At 50.2% G+C, this 21123-nt stretch overlaps 1 long non-coding RNA gene across 1 annotated transcript in view; it reads left to right on the plus strand.

Moving 5' to 3' along the window:
* The window catches only part of LOC149125281 (uncharacterized), a 31340-nt gene that overhangs the window by 5715 nt on the left and 4502 nt on the right, over positions 1–21123 (plus strand). Inside the window, exon 2 of the long non-coding RNA XR_016236922.1 lies at positions 13534–17978. This is a non-coding gene — a long non-coding RNA (uncharacterized LOC149125281). The remainder of the gene's footprint in view (positions 1–13533; positions 17979–21123) is intronic.

Raw genomic sequence — 21123 nt, forward strand, 5'->3', positions numbered from 1 at the left:
GGCCCCAATTACTTGAACCATCACCTGCTGCCTCCCAGGTTAACAGGAAGCTGGAAGCAGAGGATGCTGGCGTCCTGAGTGGTGGCTTTACCACTGCGCCACAATGCCTACCCCTCTGTTTGCGTTTTCCAAATGTGTCATACAAATGGACTTGTTGTAACATGGGCACTCCTGCACCTGACTTATTTTGTTGCGTATGTCTCTGGTTCATGGATGACACACACGTGCCCACAGCTCATTCCATTTCTACGTAGGAATTCAGTGTGTGTATCCATTGACCTGCTGGTGGTCAGTCTAGTGCCTGGTGATTATGAATCACAGTGCTCTAACCAACATCATGTGAGCCTTTGTGTGCTCATGTGTTTTCATTTCTCTTAGGGGAATCCTTAGCAGTGGCATTGCCAGGTTGGTTTATGTTTAACTTTTAACTGGAAACTGCCAAACAGATTTCCAAATTGGCTTTTTTTTTTTTTAATTTAATTATTTGAACGTCAGAGTTACACATAGAGAGAAGGAAAGGCAGAGAGAAAGAGAGAGGTCTTCCATTTGCTGGTTCACTCCCCAGTTGGTTGCAATGGCCGGAGCTTCACCAATCCAAAGCCAAGAGCCAGGAGCTTCTTCTGGGTCTCCCACGTGGGTGCAGGGGCCCAAGGCCTTGGGCCATCCTCCACTGCTTTCCCAGGCCACAGCAGAGAGCTGGATCAGAAGTGGAGCAGCCGGGTCTCGAACTGGCGCCCATATGGGATGCTGGCACTGCAGGCGACGGCTTTTATCTGCTGAGCCACAACACCAGCCCCAAAACTGGCTTTGCCATTTTACTTTTCCATCAGCAACTGTGAGTTCCCTTCTCCCTGTGTCACAGGACAAGCGTCTCCTGAGTTCTGGTCAAGTCCCATGCTTTTACCCTAAGAAGTAATTAGGGCGTTGTGCACGTTCCGGCCACTTTTCCTGGGTTGACTTCCACTTTGCTCACCGCACTGCCCTTCAATAGTCATTTATAATCTCAGCATTCAGCACACACACGTCATTATTTATTTAAAACGCTTAGTTCGTTGGGCTGGCTCCAATAGCCGTTCAGTCTTTGGCAGTCGCAGGGGGTAGACACGCAAGGGTGCTTACAGAAACTAGGAGGCAAACAGCACAATCGCATTGCAGGAGATTCAGTGGGAAACCCAGCTCCATAAAAGTAGATTTGAAAAGCGCGCAGCGTCAGGCGGTATTTTCCGTGTGAGCACAGGGCCCTACACATGTCCGTATGAAACTCATTCTCCAATGGAGAAGGCGTTTATGGAAAAGCAGAGCGTCAGAGGAAACAAGCTTGGGAAGAGGAAAATGCGTGCAGGGTAGAGTGAGGGTCTGCACTGGCGCGTCTCACAGATTCATTCATGAGAATGATTTTGTCTTGCACAATTGTAGTGACGCTATGGGCAGAGCTTCTCATTTTTCAAAAATCCTTCTGGACTGTTTCCACACAACAGTAACAATATGCACTAAAAAGGATTTTTGCCTAGTGACCAAAAAATTGAGATTCGGAAACGAAACCCAACACAATTAGAGTAGAAATCTGCCACTGGGGCTTGGGTGACACCAAATGCAGTTAGCACCCAGAGGAGGGGGAGGCGAGGCCACAGCTGCAGGCCATTTGCATATGAATTTCAGGTACCTGAAATAGCAAAAGGCTTGAACCCCTGGTTCTAAAGCAGAGAACAGAGAGCAAGGGAAACCACTGACCACTAAAGGAGTGAGATGAGGCAGTTTCTTCGCGGAATCCTGATTGTGGAGTTGGACTCTCAGTCGTCGTACGAACAGAGCACGCAAATGCTCGTGAAATCTGTACCTGAGTTAATACTTTTTTAAAAAAGATTTATTTATTTATCTGAAAGGCAGAGTTACAGAGAGGGAGAGAGAAAGAGAGAGGTCTTCTGAAGCCAGGAACCAGGAGCCAGGAGCTTCTTCCTGGTCTCCCATGCGGGTGCGGGGACCCAAGGACTTGGGCCATCCTCTAATTCTTCCCAGGCCACAGCAGAGAGCTGGATCCAAAGTGGAACAGCCAAGACCTGATGCTGGCACTGCAGGCAGTGGCTTTACTCACCATGCCACAGCACCGGCCCCGAGTTAATACTTTTGTACCATTAGAATGTCCTGGTTTGGAACTGTACTATGGTTACATAAGGTATTTTCATTGGTCATATGTTCTTTGGGCTTTGTGTCACTGTGTTTTCATTTTATTATGGGATGCATACGTGGGCACTTTCTGTACTATTTTTGAAACTTTTTAAAAAATATTTTATTTATTTATTTGAGAGACAGAGTTACAGAGAGGGAGAGACAGAGAGGAATGTCTTCCATCTGCTGGTTCACTCTCCATGTGGTCACATGGGCCAGGGCTGGGCAGATCTGAAGCCAGGAGCCAGGAGCCAGGAATTTCTTCTGAGTCTCCCACACAGGTTCACGCTCCAGATGGTCACAATGCCCGGAGCTGTACCAATCTGAGCCAGAAGCCAGGATCTTCTTTGTGGGTCCAGGGGCCCAAAGACTTGGGCCATCTTCCTCTGCCTTCCCAGGCCATAGCAGAGAGCTGGATCAGAAGTGGAGCAGCCAGGACACGAACCGGTACCCATATGGGATGCTGGCCCTGCAGGCAGGGGCTTAGCCCACTATGCCATAGCGCCGGCCCTAGAAACTTCTTATAAGCCTAAAACTATTTCAAAATAAAAGGTGTTTGTTAGAAAAAGAGGAAGGGAAGAAAGAAGTATTGGGGCGGGGCTGGTGCTATGGCGCAGCTGTTAAAGCTGCTGCCTGCAGTGCCAGCATCCCATATGGGCGTCGGTTCTAGTCCCAGCTGGTCCACTTCCGATTCAGCTTCTACTATGGCCTGAGAAAGCAGTGGAAGATGGCCCAAGTCCTTGGCCCCCTGTACCCACATGGGAGACCCAGAAGAAGCTCCTGGCTCCTGGCTTTGGATCGGCACAGCTCCGGCCATTGCGGCTAATTGGGGAGTGAACCAGCAAATGGAAGACCTCTCTCTGTCTCTACCTCTCTCTGTAACCCTGTCTTTCAAATAGATAAAATAAATATTTTTTAAAAAAAAGAAAGAAAAAGAAGTATGGAGGGCAGGCATCGCCGCTTGAGTGACATCTCCTAGTAGCAGAGACGAGTTGCAGAGTGAGGAAGCCTGCATGTGTGAGTGCCAAAGCCAGACGCTTGCACTGCACCTTGCTTGGGCAGAGTGGCAGCAGGACTCTGGCTTTCACTGTGCCTGCAAGCACAGAGGACACAAGGCTGCATCAGACTCTCGTAGTTTGGCGACAAGAGCCATTAAGAATGCTCTGGGGGCCGGCACCGTGGCTCACTAGGCTAATCCTCCGCCTTGCGGTGCCGGCACACCGGGTTCTAGTCCCAGTCGGGGCACCGGGTTCTGTTCCAGTTGCCCCTCTTCCAGGCCAGCTCTCTGCTGTGGCCAGGGAGTGCAGTGGAGGATGGCCCAAGTGCTTGGGCCCTGCACCCGCATGGGATACCAGGATAAGTACCTGGCTCCTGCCATCGGATCAGCGCGGTGCGCCGGCCACAGCGCACCGGCCACAGCGGCCATTGGAGGGTGAACCAACGGCAAAGGAAGACCTTTCTCTGTCTCTCTCACTGTCCACTCTGCCTGTCAAAAAAAAAAAAAAAAAGAGTGCTCTGGAATTCCCTTGGCTAGGATTCCATAGGATTCCATACTCACTTGTAATTGCACTTTGGCTCTCTGTGTAGCTTTTTGTGTAGCAAGATAAGAAGCTGGTTGGCCAATGCAAGGATTGTAGGCCACTGATGTTGTCTCTTCTTCAGTGACTAGTAGTTGGGCATTCGGGTTCCTATATCGATATTGTAGAGCAGTAGTTCTTTTTGTAAAACAAATTTGAGAGAAAGAGAGAGCAAGCTCCCATCAGCTGGTTCACTTCCCCGATGCCTGCAATGGCCAGAACCGGGACAGGCAAAGTCAGGATTCAAGAATTCAACCTGGGTTTCCCATGTGGGCAGGGATACAATTACTTGAGCTGTCGCCACTGCCTCCTAGGGTTTGCATTAGCAGGAAGCTGGGGTCAGGAGGCCCAGCCAAGTATCACCAGGCCCAGACACTCTGACATGGATGTGGGCATCCTAACCGGCTCCTCAATCCATCGTCCAAACGTCCACCCTAGCGCAGGAATTCTTAACCTGGAAGCCAAGGATGGGCACTGGGGGATCCATTAAGTCCTTGGATTGTGGGCAAAAGCGTGCGTATATGTGTGTGTGTGGGTGCGTCTACGTGTGTGCAGTGTGGAACGTCTATCACGGAGGGGCGTCAGTAGCTTTCCCGAGATGCGCGCAGAGATTCACATCTGAATGCACTGGCAAAAATAGAATTTCTAGACTTGCAAAACAGAAGAGGCCACAGCAAGATTCTGTGCTGTAAGACAGCAGTGCCTGACACACAGGACCCTCGCTTTGGTTTGCTGGTTTCAGTTCTTTTTTTTTCTTTCAAGATTTATTTTATTTATTTGAAAGACAGTTACAGAGGGAGAAAGAGACAGAAAGAGAGGTCTTTCATCTGCTGGTTCACTCCCCAAATGGCCACAATGGCCGGAGCTGCGCTGGTCTGAAGTCAGGAGCCAGGAGCTTCTTCTGGGTCTCCCACGTGCGTCTGGGATGCCCAAGAAATTGAGCCATCTTCTACTGCTTTCCCAGGGCATAGCAGGGAGCTAGATCGGAAGTGGAGCAGCTGGGACTTGAACCAGCACCCACATGAGATGCCGGCACTGCAAGCCAGGGCTTTAACTGCTGGGCCACAGCACCGGCCTCTTCAGTCTTACGCTAACTACATATCTTATACTGAAGTGATTGTTTTTATGACACGCTCTTATTTTCTTCCCTTTTCACAGAATACACTGGGAATATTTCTCCCATGCTATTATTCTTTATCACAGCGCTTAAAAACAAGCAACTTCCTCAAATTCTTCTTGTAAGATTCTGCGAGGTTATTAATTCATATCTTTCAAAGGGCTTACTTTGTAAGGTGAACTGTTGGCTTCTGTGCATTGCAGCTGCCCAGGTGTGAGAACTGAGGGCGATCGCTATCTCAAGGTATTGAGAGCGGGGGTTCGCGAGTCGGCCACTCTGGACCAGGCTGCGTGCTAACGGCCTGGCCTCCGAGCTCTGGCTGGGACTCCGCCACTGTCCAGGCAATCAGCTGAGCAAACCAAGGAAAAGGAACACTATGGAACTTAGCAAGGTCACATTGCCCGAGGCAGTGGACGAGCCACCCTGCTGGCCTTTCCCCAAGCCAGGATGCTGCTGTCCCAAGGACACTCAAGGTCATGTCCCCCTCTTGGAAGTCCTCTGCTTCTTCAACTGTGTCCACACCACCCCCTTGTCACCATGAGAGCATTATCTGATGCAAGGGTCAGCAAACTCTCTCTGCAAAGGGCCAGAGGGTAAATATTTGCGGCTTTGTGGCCCATATGGTCTCTGTCACAACTACTCAACTCTGCTGGCCGCTGTAGCGTGAAAGCCGGCACACGTAACTCGCCCGTGAGTGCCACAGCGTGGCTGTGCTCTTACAGGAATTGTATTTATGGACATTGACGTTTGAATTTCATGGAATCTCCACATGTCACAAAACTTGGTTACTTTTATTCTTTTCTCCAAGATACCAAGAACAGGGCTGGGCGTGGCTTACCGGCCATGGTTTACCAGTGATGTCCAGACTGCCTCTTAGGTTCGTGGTCCCTACAACTGGACAGAAAACCATTGAGCTTGAAAACTGTATCTTAATCTCCTCTTAGTCTCCCGAGAATCTCTGCAGAGCCATAGACTTGTAATGAACTGCTCAAAACGATTTGATTAGTAATACTGGTGCTTTTCGCTCTGAGACATATCCCGGAAGAAGTGAGTTCATTTCAAAACACGAGGCACTTTATTTTCATCATGCTTTTCCCTCCCTAACAACATTCTTTATCTGTAACGTATCACGGCTGCTTTTTGGTTCGGAGTGCTGATAAGAAATGCCCACGTGCTTTGGCGGGCTTAAAGGTCAGATGGCATCCTGGCCCGTGGCCAAGGCCCACAGCTGGTGCAAATTCGAGCTGTCACAGACTTGCTATGGCCTTGGTTTTCTAGATCCTTCACCGTGAATTATTAGATTGTTTATCGTAACGATTTGCTGCACGCACAATCATTTTAAAAACCATAATCTGCAACCAGCAGTGATGTCATGACTTGACGGGATAAATTTAGGGCCCTGAGAACCAGGGCTGGCTGCCATGCCCATCTCTGAGCCTTCGCTTCCTTCTCGTTAGGGGAGGGTATTACCAAGATACTTCAAACAGCTCATGGGGAAGCAGAATTTACAGAGAAGTTTATATTGGTGCAGAAAATTCTGAAACCCATGCACATGAGAGGTTTTCAACAAGTTCCTGGAAAATGTGTACAATCTAAATGCTACTATGCATGGATCTTTTGCCCCAAAAGAAACTTACATTAAAAAAAAACACCTCTTTTATAAAGTATGCAATTATTTATTTATTGGTTTATTTGCAAGGCAGAGAGACTGAGATGGAGACCTGCCGTCCACTGGATCACTCCCCAAATGCCCAAACAGCTGGGGCTGAGCCAGACCGAAGCCAAGAATCTGGAACTCGATCTGAGTCTCCCTGTTCAGTATCAGGGAGTCCAAGTGCTTGCTCCCTGTCGGCTGCCTCCCAGGGTGTGCACTATGCGGAAGCTGGGGTAGGAAGCAGAGCTAGGCCTCCAACACAGCACTTCGATAGGGGGGTGGGCTCCCATGTGAGGCCAGAGCTGTGGTGCCAAATGCCTGTTTTTTAAGTGCAGGGGGTGTGTGTGTGTGTTTGCCATGAACTTTTTGCAGCGCCAGCTAGCCCTGCCCCTGCCTATGGGCGGGGCGAGGCTGGGCCGGTGTGTGAGCTGCCCGTAGATAGAGCAGTCACAGCTGTCGGCACCTCCGTTTACTCTGGCTCAGCCGTCGGAAGCAGGCTGGCGTGTGGTGTACTAAAACGCACACGTGTGCATGTGCCGTGCTCTGTGACGGCCAGCGCTGCAGCTGTTTTTTCTCATCCGCTTTAAGAGCCTGTCAACAAGCTATGGGAGCAAGCTGATATTGACTGCAAGGGAGACGTTTAGAAATTACGTAATATGTGCCCGTAAGCTCTTCTGTTTTAGCATGGCCGTGTGAAATCACTGGAACCGGAAGCTGTAACTACAGCAAGCTTTCTGTGGTCCTGCTGCTGGTCAGCTGTCCCTCTGCTGAACAGCACGTGGGCATGAGCGAGTCGAGTCATTCTTTGCTAAGGATGGCTTGGGATGTGGTTTTTCCAGAGAGAATCTTGCAAATGCTTCAGGGCAGCCAGAAAATTCTAGATGTTCGCGGGGTCGACTGCTGTGTAGGGCTTTGATTTCTCAAAGTTCGTTTGAAAGAACTTTTCACTAGGGTTGGTTTTCACCCACTTTACAGATGCCTTGAAATAACCTGGTGTCGAAAAGGCTGCCGTGTCGCCTGTGAGGTGAGGGGCTGCTCCCCCAAGGCTGTAACAACCCTCGCTCAGCACCAACAGATCTTTAGAAAGAAGGCGGAGACAAAGGAAAGCTTTGCCACCACTTACTTGTTAACAAAAGCAGGAAGCAATTTCTTTTTTTTCTTCTTTTTTTTTTTTTTTTTTTTTTTTTTTTTTTTTTTTTTGACAGGCAGAGTGGACAGTGAGAGAGAGAGACAGAGAGAAAGGTCTTCCTTTGCTGTTGGTTCACCCTCCAATGGCCGCCGCGGCCAGTGCGCTGCGACCGGTGCACCACGCTGATTCGATGGCAGGAGCCAGGTGCTTCTCCTGGTCTCCCATGGGGTGCAAGGCCCAAGTACTTGGGCCATCCTCCACTGCACTCCCTGGCCACAGCAGAGAGCTGGCCTGGAAGAGGGGCAACCGGGACAGAATCCGGTGCCCCAACCGGGACTAGAACCCGGTGTGCCGGCGCCGCTAGGCGGAGGATTAGCCTAGTGAGCCGCGGCGCCGGCCTTGGAAGCAATTTCTCCACTCTAAACTCCACGTTCTGCAGCAGGCTGATATACCCCGCTGCTCCTGGGAGACAGGAATCTCAATACCTGGCTGATGGCTATAGGTGGGAAATAAATTGACTCAAAAACCTCAAAGGAGAAGGGGAGAGGGCGTCTGGCTCTGTCATTGGAGCCTCGGTCACCGTCCTCTGTGGGGTCAGGCATGGCCACCTCGGGGGGAGCAGCTGCCCCACGCTTCTGCCGCCCAGCGCTGCCTCCTTCCACACGTGGGTCCTGTGGCACTTCCGTGGGCACACAGCCATGTTGGGCACACAAGCGCTTGTTGGGCGCTTGAGGTGCCTGGATGAAAGGCGCTTCTAGGAATGTTGGCTATCACTAATTATTATCATGACAGTGCTGCGGATGGAAGGTTGGTTTGTCCTAGGTAAACACTGCGCTTTGATGTGAAGGAGCCCCAAGCACCAGTGCTTAGCATAATTGGAGTTGCTCTGACAATCAGCTGTGGTCATTAGGGTACCTCCCTTCACCCTCAGGAGTTCACATATTTCCGCGGGGGTTAGTCACTGAGCCGTGAGTCAGCCAGGAATGCAAGCCACCGGCGTGGAAGGCCTTGTTCCCGTTGCTAACATGCTCAACGTGCTCATCTCTCTCTCTCTCTCTCTCTCTCTCTCTCTCTCTCTCTCTCTCCCCCTCTCTCCCTCTCTCCCTCTCTCCCTCTCTCCCTCTCTCCCTCTCTCCCTCTCCCCCCCCCCTCTTTCTCCATAACTTTGCTGAGGACCTCTGGGTAGAGAGAAGATCTTTTTCCCAAAATATGGCTCCATACTAATCAAAATTGAGAAGTCCATGAACTGTCTTCATTGAATAAGGAAAGCCGTTAGCCTAGGAGTAAAAATGGAAAAGAAAAGAAGAAACACAGTTCAGGGAAATCTTAGGTCAACTGGATTATTTTCATAATTATGAAGCTCCCACAGTGGCCAGTAACTGGAGATACAGAGACACAAAGGGAGGTTGGGAGGGATGCGTAGACGAACTGACAAGAGTCATGGAAGAGAGGTCTGCACTGTGGTGTAGCAGGTAAAGCCACCACCTGCAGTGCCTGCATCCCATATGGGTGCCGGTTCGAATCCCGGCTGCTCCACTTCTGATCCAGTTCTCTGCAATGGCCTGGGAAAGCAGTGGAAGATGGCATGAGTCCTTGGGCCCCTGCACCCATGTGAGAGACCTGGAGGAAGCTCCTGGCTCCTGGCTTCAGATCAGCGCAGCTCCGGCTGTTGCGGCCAATTGGGGAGTGAACCAGCGGATGGAAGACTTTCTCTCTCTCTCTCTCCTTCTCTCTCTGTGTAACTCTGACTTTCAAATAAATAAGGAAATCTTTAAAAAGGATGCTTTAAAAAAAAAAGAGTCCCGAAGAGCCAAGTGCCTAAGACACGCACCACAAACAATGGAGGCACCAGGGAGAAAACGCCTTTCCCACCTGCAGCAGAGTGAGCTGGTCAGGAAAAGTCCAAGAAGGAAACACGAGCTAGGACTTGCAAAATGCACAGGATGGGTCATCCAAGCCCACACACGGCTGACATTCCAGGCAGAAGCGGTGTGGGGGGCAGGAGCAGGCAGGCGAGCAGCAGACTTGCCTGTGTGCGATCGGAGAGAGCGCGGGCAGAACGACTCAGAAATGTCGAAGGCTTGTGTGCGGACACTGAGCAGAACCACCACCCCCCACCCAAACACCACCTTCCCCTCGCAGCCCCCGACTCCTGGGAATTCCTGCAGCGGCCCCTCTCTGCCTGTCAGCTGCCCCGTGCCCACGTCTCTCTCCCCCTGCCCTACTCCACTACACTGCGGCTCCCTGGGGAGCACCCTGAGGACTGGGGGTGTGTGTCTGCGGGAGACCGCAGGGCCCTAAATATGACTGCAGTTCCACAGGCGCTGGACTGGAGTTGAGCAGACCTGCTCAGTTTGGTTCACTCCAGTCCATGCAGAGAGGGCATGCCTGGTAGATAGTTTTTTCTTTTTTGTATTTTTGGGGTTTAGAAATTCAAAATTTATAGAAGAGTTGTAAAAATAGAACTTGAAGCTTCAAGGATTTTACAACATTCAGATACCCCGAGTACTGGTGAATCGCCTGATTACCCACCAGTACTACCTTATCCCATGTGTTAGCCTTTCTGTACACACACACACACACACACACAAATATTAACGTCATTCTCTCCAGAACTATTTGAGAAAAAGTTGCAAGCAAGATGCCTCTGGTTCTTTAACCCTTCAGTGTGCATTTCCTATAAACAAGGACATTCTCTTACGCAATACAGCCAGCAATTAACTTTGAAAATGAACAAATCAGACAACTGACATGGATCCAACAGTGACTCAAAGGCCGCATTCCGATTTTCCCTGTTGTCCCCACGACGCCTTGTGTAGGTGCAGAACCCCGACAGTTGCCATTTCCTGCGGATCTTCATTTTGGAACAGGTCTTCAGTGTTCCCTGTCCCTCCTGACCTTGGCGCTCGTTGACGTGGGTGCTCTGGAAGATGTCCTGCAGCTGGGTTTGCTTGCTGTGTCTTCACGACTACGCATTTGCAGACGGAAGGCTTGCCCCTCTTGTGTCACATCAGGACGTGCCAGACGCCCATCTGCCCCTATTGCTTATTTTCCTACTTGTTCCCATTGATTGGCCTGGGATTCACAGCTGACCCCCTGAGTCCTTTCTAAGCACCTGGAGGCTTCCTTTCTCCTCCATTTATTTATCTAATGTCCATCAGTGTAGACTCATGGAGCCTACTTGGCTGAAAGGGTTAGACTCAGTAGCTCCCTTATTGTGATACTCAAATTGCCCAGACCTGCCCAGCAGGGCCTCCTTGAAGGTAGTTTTCATGTCCGTTTGGAATAAGTGGCCTTACTTCGTAGAACAAGAAGATGCCCCTGTCTTGTTTTTAATGTCCCAGCTCCTGTCCCAGAGTCAACCATTCCCCAAGGGACACTCCCTGGTCCCTTTAAGTGGAAGCCAAGCCCTGAAGCCTGGATGTGCCCATTGCTACCGTGGTCTCTTTGCTTGTGGGCCTCTCAGCAGAGACAAGTAGGCAGCATACTAGGGGACTTTAGAAAGTCTGCAAAAAGTTTATTTTGGTGCAAAAATGTTTGAAATCTATAGTTTTTTCATAATACACATTTCTGTGAGATTTTGAAGATGTGTGTGTATTCCTATGCATATATCTCTCTACCTATGCCTATGTGTGTTTACTTGGATGTATTTGTGGTCTCCTTGTGTGTGTGTATGCGCACACGTGTACATCTACACACTTGTACCTATGTCTGTGTCTATATAAAGCTGTGAGCTTCCATTATTACTCCACTTCCCACCTACCACCGCAGGGTTCCTTCCAACCTCTCTGCATTTGCATAAGAAGCCGACTCCCACTGTCCTCAGAGTATTTCCGTACTTGCTCAATCACCCCTGGTGTCATCTGTGCCCTAGCTGCAGCGGCCAAAAGCTGGGGCCCCTCGCCATGGGCCCCCAGAAACAGGCGCATCTCTTCCCCCACGACGGGGGAACTTGAGCTCAGAGTTCAGAATGCAGGCTTTCTGGGTGCACCCCGCCCACTCCTGCCACCGTGGGGACTGCAGAGGCACTGCCTAGCAGCCCGAACATTATTTTCTACTTTGCCCCGGCGACGACCCCTTTAAACGCAGAACTATTTTTTTCCTGTTTGCTCCTCTCTCCTTCTCTGATTGCTCCTAGGACAGTAAAAGGATTAACTAGATCCCTTCAAAGATGTGTCAGGCTCCAAGCCTCTCCCAGCAAGAGTGCATTATAAATATTATGTAGCTGTAAAACCCCCAGCTGGAGGCCAGGGGTCAGCTGGTCTCACAGCTCCGGCCGGTCTGTCGGTTGGCTCTTCTAGTACATTCTAGATAGCCGTCTTTAAGGCATCTTCGACTCCTCCCACCCACCAACCTCACCACCAACCCCTCCCGCGCCCATTAAACGGTAACCCGGGAGGCAGCGGGCTCCCTGGAGCACCTGATGCTTGTTTTCTCCTGGACCGGTTTAGTTCTGCGTGCTCGCTCTCTCTCTCTCTCTCTCTCTCTCTCTCTCTCTCTCTCTCTTCCAAGTAATTATATTTTTCCAAGGAGGGGGGGCAAAAAAAAAAAAAGGCATGGGAGGTGCACATTTCAATTTGGCTTGAAATATAAGGACTGATTGCTCTTATGGGCAGGAAACTCCGTTCCTAGGCGCTAAGTAGCACCCCTGATTCCTTTAGATGCTTCCTTACCGAATTTCCAAAACAAGACAGGCGTGTCAGACCATGCTAACAAGATGAAACCGGATACTGGGTTTCTAAAATTACCTAGAGCTCTCACAGTGTACACCATCGGGAAGCGGGATGGGAGGGACGCTCGCTGCAGAGCTGCCTGGCCACGCCAGGCGTCCCTGCGCATAAACTTTGTTTACAGCCCAGGCTGGAGTAAAGGAACAGATGGGAAGAAAATCGGATTTAAAGAAGGGACAGATGCGACGCTTCGGGAAGCTCAGTAAATCTCTTGGCTGCTGGTGTGCCTGCAAGGGTGAAGTCTGGCTCCCCACGGCTGTGGCAGCCCAGTTTGCTGCTTGGATCTTGTCTCTGTTAATACACCCCACTACAAGCATTTATCTCATCTCATCTCTCCCACAGGGAACGTGTTTTCCCAGGGATTTGTACATTCCCTAGCCTTTTATGGAAAGTCGCTTCTTAATTATCCCTATGATTATCTAGCTCGAATTTCAAGGGTATTTAAGCTGTTAGCCCTACTTGTCTGTCGAGGCTGGGATTGTGTTTTTATGCTCTTAGAAGCACTGACAAAGAGCGTGTAGAACAAGCAAAAAAGAAGTATCAACATTTATGCCTGAGGGGTTTGTGCAGACACACCCTTTGTGCGTCACTGTCCATCTTTGGGGCTTTCTCTGTGAGGGAGAAACAATTTTAAGATGCTGACACCCTTGATTTATGGAATAGCTGTTCTAAACGCCGGTTTTAGGGGCAATGAACACACTGCGGAACTCTGGGGTCTCATCATCGGAGTGCTGGGGCTTGAGTCCCAGTTCCAACTTCCTGCAAAGCAGGAGGGGACGGCTCAGGTACACAGGTTGGAAACCTGGACTGAGTTCCAGGGTCCTGGTTTTATCCTGGCCCAGCCCTGGCTTTTGCACACATTTTGGGTGTGAATTAGTTGATGGGAGATCCATCTCTTTCTTTTTCTGTGTGTATATGTGTATGCATCTCTCTCTCTTCCTCTTTCAAAACACTGTAAAGTTGTTTCCTTCTGAGACATTTGAAAGCGAAGGCCATTCTTTGAGATCCACATAGATGATGAAAGGCAGTGTTGGCCAAAGTGCAGAATCCACGCAGGATAAAGGAAAATTGATTTATATTTCTTGTTTTAAATACTTCTATATTGTTCATTACCTCTTAATCTTTTCTTGTGCGTTTTCTCTTCTTTCTCTTTCTTAAAGGACCCACATATGGGAGCCATCACCTGCTGCCTCCTAGGTTGTGCTTTGGTAGAAAGCTGGATCAGAAGTGGAGTAGCTGGGACTCGAACCAGGCACTTCAACATGGGATGCAGGCATCCTAAGACGTGATTCAGCCATGCCAAATACCTGCCCAAAGCTAATTATTTTTTAAGATTATTTATTGATTTGAAAGGCGGAGTTACAGAAAAGGAGAGCAAGAATTCTTCCATCCATTGGTTCACCCTCTAAATGGCCATAACAGCCAGAGCTGAGCCGATCCAAAACCAGGAGCGTTTTCCAGGTCTCCCACATGGATGCAGGGGCCCAAGGACTTGGGCCATCTTATACTGTTTCCCCAGGCCATAGCAGGGAGCTGAATTGGAACTGGAGCAGCTGGGACTCGAACAAGTGCCCACATGGGATGCCAGCCCTGCAGGGGGCAACTTTACCTGCTCTGCCACAGTGCTGGCCTCAAGCAAGGCTTACTGCTGTCCTGAAGGAATATGCAAGTCGTTCTTCAGGTATGATTTCCATCCGCCGCCTTGGGGAGAGAGGGAAGGGAAAGGACACACACACTCTCTCAGTGACGTACTGCCGCACTCAGCGCCGAGCGTTGGAGCTGAATCAAGTCAGAAACACTTTGATCCCCAAATGACAATATATTCACGAAGGGGCAGGGAACCTCTTCTCGGCCCAGGGCCATCTGAGTACTTATAGCATCATTCCCAGGCCATGCAAAATTAGCAACTTGAACATTAGCCTGTGATGGATTTATTGAATTTTGGGTCCTGCCTGCGGTTGCTTTGGCAGGGCCAGATCAGACGATCCTGTGGGGGACTCTATGGCCGGCAGGCAGGATGCTCCCAGCCACTGACAGCGATTCTAGGACCTCTGTAGCCACCCCACAGGCACTTCCACACCCCATGCACCATGACAACCAACTCCATCTGCTCCTGCGTGCTAGCAACTCATCGCTTTCTGCAAAAGTCACTCCTTCAAATTCATCCTGGTGGAAGATGGGATGACTTAAGCAAAAAATGCTGTATATTATAAAAACAGTTCCTTACAAAATCGTCACAAGTTAAAAATCAGAACACCTTACACGGCTGACTGCCACACGCAACCAGAACAGTTCAAGCGACACCATGAGGACAGGCGTGACTCGACTCCCTGTCATCTGGGCCAGCTGCGGCTCTTGAACACAACAGTGATCTTCCAGATGGCACACAGGTTGTCTTCTTCAAATAAACACCCCGGGGCGGGCTTTGCCAGCTCCCCAGAGTGCACCTGGATAGCATCTTTCACCAATGCCTGCAACATGCCTTTCGCCAATGTTGGCATCAGAGGTCTGTGGCTGGCTGGACCTTGCATCTGGCCCAGTGCTTGGGTTCTGGTCTGCATTGCTATGACCTCCTCATCCCACTGGCAGAGGGCACAGAGAGGGCCTAGGCCTGGCATGGAGGCCAGATGGAGCACAGGGCCCCTGAATGACAAGCTGCCACTCTGTTAAGTGAGTTATGTTCTGCCTGACACCGCCTCTGGGTCTGTCTCCACCTCCAATCCTCTCTACATGCAATACTCAGCAGTAACCAGGGCGAGGCAAAAGTCCTACTAAGACATCCCTGAAGAATCCCCCACTGTGCCCCTGTTCACCTAGGGTCCTGGGACACTCCAGGGGTTCAGGTAGGGTGACCGAAGAGTTCCGTGCAGGGACAAAATCCAAGACTGTGACCAATTCTGCTTATGGCTCTTGAACTAACTTTTGATGTTTGGAGGTCACAGTGACTTAACCATGTCACAGTCTGTAGCCCTCTGTTCCAGGAACCACTACTTAGTGTGAGGGCGTAGCTTTAACCAATGATAGCCACCGGCCAGGGGCAGCACATTCATATACTTGCTTTCTGGGTGTTCTTCTCTTTGCCTGGTGCAAATATGCTCTCCTCTTCTCTGCTTGCATTAGGATCACCTGGCATGCTTTTTAAATACAGGCTCCTAGGGGTGCCCTTGCCTCCCCCATTTAGGTTCAGGAGGTCCCATCCCAGGTGGAGCCCTGCACACGTGGACCTGATGACAGTGGGTTTGGGGGGAAAAGGCCCCAGAGGGTCACCCCTGCTCCTCTTATCCTCCCACCTTGCACAATGCCCCTTCCCCCTTGCTTTGATTATCCTAGAGCTTTATTGATCACCTATCTACCAACGACCTCCAGGTCCATGTGCCTGCGGCCCTAGCTTCTCTCCTGAGCGCTGGGTTTCAATTTCCATCAGCCAGCAGGTATTTCGCCCTTCCTTTACTGTAGATACTTTCAAAATGCTGTGCAATTATAATTGTGTAAAGTTGTTTCCTTCTGAGACATTTGAAAGCTTTGAAATCCACGAAGATGATGAAAGGCAATGTTGGCCAAAGCAAAAATCCACTCAGGATAAAGAAAATTTATATTTCTTGTTTTAAATAATTTTATATTGTTCATTACCTATTAACCTTTTCTTGTGTGTTTTCTCTTCTTTCTCTTTTTTAAAGGATGTATTTATTTATTTGAAAGAGTTACAGAGAAAGAGGGAGAGGCAGAGAGAGAAATCTTCCATTCTCTGGTTCATTCCCTAAATGGCTACAACAGCCAGGGCTGTGCCAGGGCTGTGCCAGGACAAAGCCAGGAGCCAGGAGCCAGGAGCTTCTTCTGGGTCTTCCACGTGGGTACAGTGGCCCAAGCACTTGGGCCATCTTCTGCTGCTTTCCTAGGCTATTAGCAGGGAGCTGGATCAGAAGTGGAGCAGGTGGGACTTGAACCAGTGCCCATATGAGGCTTAATCCACTTCACCTCAACGCCGGCCCCTGGTTTACATGTCTTGTAGACAAGCTGATAAAGTTGCTCATGGCTGACTAACCTGTAAGTGTCAGACTAGAAAGCGATTTTTCTATAGTCTGTACATATCTGATGACTAGGTCATTTCCCTTGCTGAAGACAGAGACTCAAGATTCCACTGTCACTTAGTGAGGTTTGCCTTATTTCCTAAGACGGCCACCAGCTCTGTAAGAGCAGTGTCTGATAGCTCTGAGTGCGTCTTTTACTGCTTCTCAGGTCAGGGTGATGAGGATCCAAATCTGCAGCAGTCAGACTCTGTTGCAAGCAGCAGAAACCCACGCGCACTGTCTCAGCAGCTGGAGTCACTCTAAGGCCACAGCGCAAGGCGAGGGGACAGGATCGGGGGCGTGCATCCCGAGACCGAAGCAGTCCCCGCAATGGCATTAGCTCTGACGCTTATTCCGGCCTCACAACAGTCCCACGCAGCAGGCGCTGTCACTGTCCCTGCTTTGCAGGCCGGGACACTGAGGCATGGACGCGTCAGGACGTAGCTCAGCCAGTCCGGCTGCAGAGCCCGCGTTCCTCCCGGCGCCCTGTTCGCCGTGCCCGGGAGACAGCGCATCCGGAGCTCCCCCTGCCTGGCTTCTCCAGCGGTCCGCAGGCCCTCGCCCTCTTCTTTGGCACGCTGTGTCTTGAATGCAACCTCGTGACAGTGGCGGCAACTGCCGGCGCAGCATGGGTGCCTGGGTGGGTTCATGGTCTGGGTCCACTTGCGGGGACCGAGGGGAGCCCAAGAGCTGGTGCAACCCGATTTCTGGGTTTCTGTCGAGGAGGAAGGGATGAGCGTTCGAATCCTTGGACTGAGCGAAGAGGACCCACCCTTGCTAACGCCGGTGGGCGTCGTCCAATCCGCTGCAAAGCCTGAATATCGCAGAGGGTGACATCGCTCTGCGTGCCCGGGGAGACCCCGTCTTCTCTGGCTTTCGGGTTCAGACCGCAGCTCCACCAGGGGCTGTCCTGGGGCTCCAGCAGGCGAGGGGCAGCGCCCAGGCCAGTCCCTCATAACGCGTCTCTCTCTACGGATCCAAATACGTCCTGTGGGTGCCGATTCTCTGGAGACCCCTGGGGAATTCAGTGCCGTTGGAAGGCTATGGGCACCAGGCATCATTGGAGCCAGCAGAAACCGAGAGCCACCCCCACAGTGAGACAGGCAGGAGAGAATACAGCCGGCCGAGGGTGTCAGTCACTGCTTGAGAAGGCAGGAGGGGTGCCCCGGAGGCCCCCAGGACCCGCGGGGAGGAGATTCGAAGGCCCTGGCCAGGGCGAGCCGGTGTGACTAGTTAGTTAAAATGGAGGACTCACATCCCCGCAGAGCGCAGTCTAGTCTGTATCGGTTTGACACGCCCACCTTCCCAGGATGCACCGGGCGCAGCTGGGCCCAAGGCGCATGCTCAGGCCCCACCCCGGGTCTGTGTGTGATTTGGGCGGGAACTTCCGCTTCCTTATAAAAAGAGCGGGAAGGCGGTGGGAAGGAGGGCGCGCTCTTGGGCGCGGAGCGTTCTCGGGTGTGCACCCTCGTTTTCCCGGGCCGGGCTTGGAGGAGCTCTCCCACTCCAGGACGGGCCGCTCCTGCCCTCGCTCGGAGGTACAGTTTTCGGTTTTTTCTCTCATTTTTGGGCCCAGCCGCGATGGGTATTTCGCAGTGTAGGGTGGCCCACACTGACATGTGAATGGGTGTTAGAAATTCTGTTCCTATTTACACACCATACCAGCCCCTGCTTAGTGTTTTTACTTCTGTGGTAAACAAGAACCTAGATCGGAAATTAATATATTCACTGCCCACATCGTCGGGAAAGAGGGGAACCAAAGAAATGCTACTTTTTATTCGGCTTAAAAAATTATTTTTATTATTACAAAGCGATCTCTCTGCTGGTTCACTCCCCCAAATGCCTGCACCGGGCAGGAGAGTGGTTGAAGCCAAAAGCCAGGAACAGCATCCGGTTCTCCCGCGTGAGTGGCAGGGACTCAGGTGTTTAAGCTGAGACTCGAACCCATGCACTTGGATATGGGATGTGGGCGTCTCAGGGGCATCTTACCCCCTACACAAAAGCCTGCCCCACGTCTGTTTTTTAATTGGCAGATAAGAGCTGTATGCTTCTTTTTATTTAAGATGTATTTATTTATTGGAAAGGTGCAGAGAGAGAACCAGAGAGAGAGTTCTTCCCTCCACTGGCTCCCTCCTCAGATGATGGCAGTGGCGCGGGCCAGGCTGAAGCCAGGAGCCAGGAGCTGCATCTGGGTCTCCCATATGTTGCAGGGGCCCTTGTCTGCTCTTTTGCCAGGCACATTAGCAGGGAATTGGATTGGAAGTGGAGTGTCTCATATGGGAGGCCCGTATTTCAAGTAGCTTTACCTGCTCTGCCACAACTTCGGCCCCCGAGCTGTAAACTTCTTATTACTAGTTTATTCTCATTTTTCTTTCAGGCTAGGATGGATTGGATAAGCATGGAATTTATATTTGTAGCTCACAAAATATGAGGGAGTCTCCAAAATTTTCATGGGAAATGCATAATTATGAAAAAGGTACGCATGAAGGTCAAGAAAAATTTACACCAAAACTAACTCAATTTTTCTGTGAGCTTTCTTTTTAATTTTCTTTTTTGTTTATTTGAAAGGCAGAGAGGCAAAGAAGTCTTCCATCTGCTAGTTCACGTCCCCAGTTGCCCACAACTATCAGGGCGAGGCCAGGCTGAAGCCAGGAGCTCTGAATTCAATCTAGGTTCCCCAGGTGGCTGGCAGGGACCCAGCTGCTTGAGTCAGCACCACTGCCTCCCACATTGCACATTAGCGGGAAGGTGGAATCAGAAGTCGAGCCAGGGATCAGACCCAGGCACTTTGACATGCTATATAAGTGTCCCAAATGGCATCTTAGCTGCTGTGCCAAAAACATACCCCCCATTTTCCATGAACTTTTTTTTAAAGATTTATTTATTTGAAAGTCAGAGCTACACAGAGGCAGAGAGAGAGAGAGAGAGAGAGAGAGAGAGAGAGATCTTCCATCTGATGGTTCACTCCCCAATTGGCCGCAACGGCCGGAGCTGAGCTGATCCAAAGCCAAGAGCTTCTTCTGGGTCTCCCAGGCGGGCGCCGGGACCCAGGGACTTGGGCCATCCTCCACTGCTCTCCCAGGCCACAGCAGAGAGCTGGACTGGAAGTGGAGCAGCTGGGTCTTGAACGCGTGCCCATATGGGATGCCAGCACTTCAGGCCAGGGCGTTATCCTGCTGGGCCACAGCAATGGCCCCCCATGAACTTTTTGAATACCCTTGTAGCCCGAGGCAGCTGCCCACACCCCGAGTTGGTGCTCATTGTGTGCTGATTTCATCCATGCCTGTGTCCCTTTCTCTATTATATCAAGACCAAGGCCCAAAATAGCACCACCTCCTCCGCAAAGCACTCCCTTTATGACCCGGCAGATTTCCTGGGACCTTACAGTGTGCCAAGCACTATTCTGGGCCCCGAAGATAAAACAATAAATAGACACGGTCCTTGCTGTCACATGGGGGTTGAAATAAACACCTCCAATGCAAAGCGGCCATGAGAGCACCCAGGCCAGTCCTCATGTGAGGCAGGGGTCCTCTCCACCCTCTGCCCAGCCTCTTACCTGCTATTATCCTGCAGGGTTATTTAAGAAACTCTACCAGGGCCTCTGTATAGGGCTCTTTTGATGACTAAAGTAAAATTTAATAAAATCTACCCACCAGCAGGCCCTTTTATGGAGAAAAAGCAATCAAAACAAGTAAATGAATGGATAGCTATTTTCTTGTGTTAGAATCAGTTGTCCATTTCGAGTTTATTTCTACTTGTGCCAAATAGATAAATAAAATGGATGGTTTTCCAAGTCAAAGTAGGAATGTTTTGGTCATTACTGCTGCTGCTTTATTTATATTAAATAAAGGTACAATCTCATCACACTGCAACATAATTAGCAAGTTTTTATGCTGTTGAATTCATGACCCAGTTTCCTGAAGACATCTGTTTTGTAAAAGGATCTTGTTCACACTGAGCTTAAAAGGCACCACTTGAGTAGGGTTGCCAAATAAAACACAAGATCCTCACCTAAATTTGAATTTCAGATAACAGCAAGTAATTGTTTAGCGTGAGTATGTCTCAGACACTGCACAGGACTTACTTACACTAAGAAATTATTTGCGGTTCATCTGAAGTTCAAATTGAATTAGGCATCTTGTACTTTCCTTCTTTCCTTTCTCTCCTCTCTCCCTCTCTGTCTCCTTCCTTCCCTCCCTCTCTCTTCCTCCCTCCCCTCTGATTTCTAAAGGAAATCTTACAACTACATCTAAGATGGCAGCTTTAGGAGTCATCCCAGTTCCCCCCTCTCACCACTACTCTCCTTCCTCATCCCACCCATTTATTAATTTTCCTTCCTCCCTCCCTCCCTTCTTCCTTCCCTCCCTCCCTCCTTCCTTCCTTCTTTTTTTTTTCTCCCAAACACTTGCTTTTCAGTGTGAATTTTCAGTTCTTTGTAGGCCTGGTGAATGACCTCACTTCTGTTCCAAGTTGTGTTCAGGGTTTTTTCTCGTGTGACAGTACAGAACAGGTGTGTGGCCTTTGTTGCTTTCTATTGTGGGATTTAAAAAAAAAATGTGTAAAGAACAAACTGCTGGGGAAATCTGCCGAAACAACCCCTGGGCTGGTGACTAATAGTTTAACAGTTGCAAACAGGTGAAACCAGTCCCACTGAGCAAACGATGCAAAGGCAGGGTCAGTCCG

Source organism: Oryctolagus cuniculus, chromosome 7 (assembly GCF_051225735.1).
Source record: "Oryctolagus cuniculus isolate XC-2025 breed Fujian yellow rabbit chromosome 7, ASM5122573v1, whole genome shotgun sequence".
Taxonomy (NCBI): Eukaryota; Metazoa; Chordata; class Mammalia; order Lagomorpha; family Leporidae; genus Oryctolagus; species Oryctolagus cuniculus.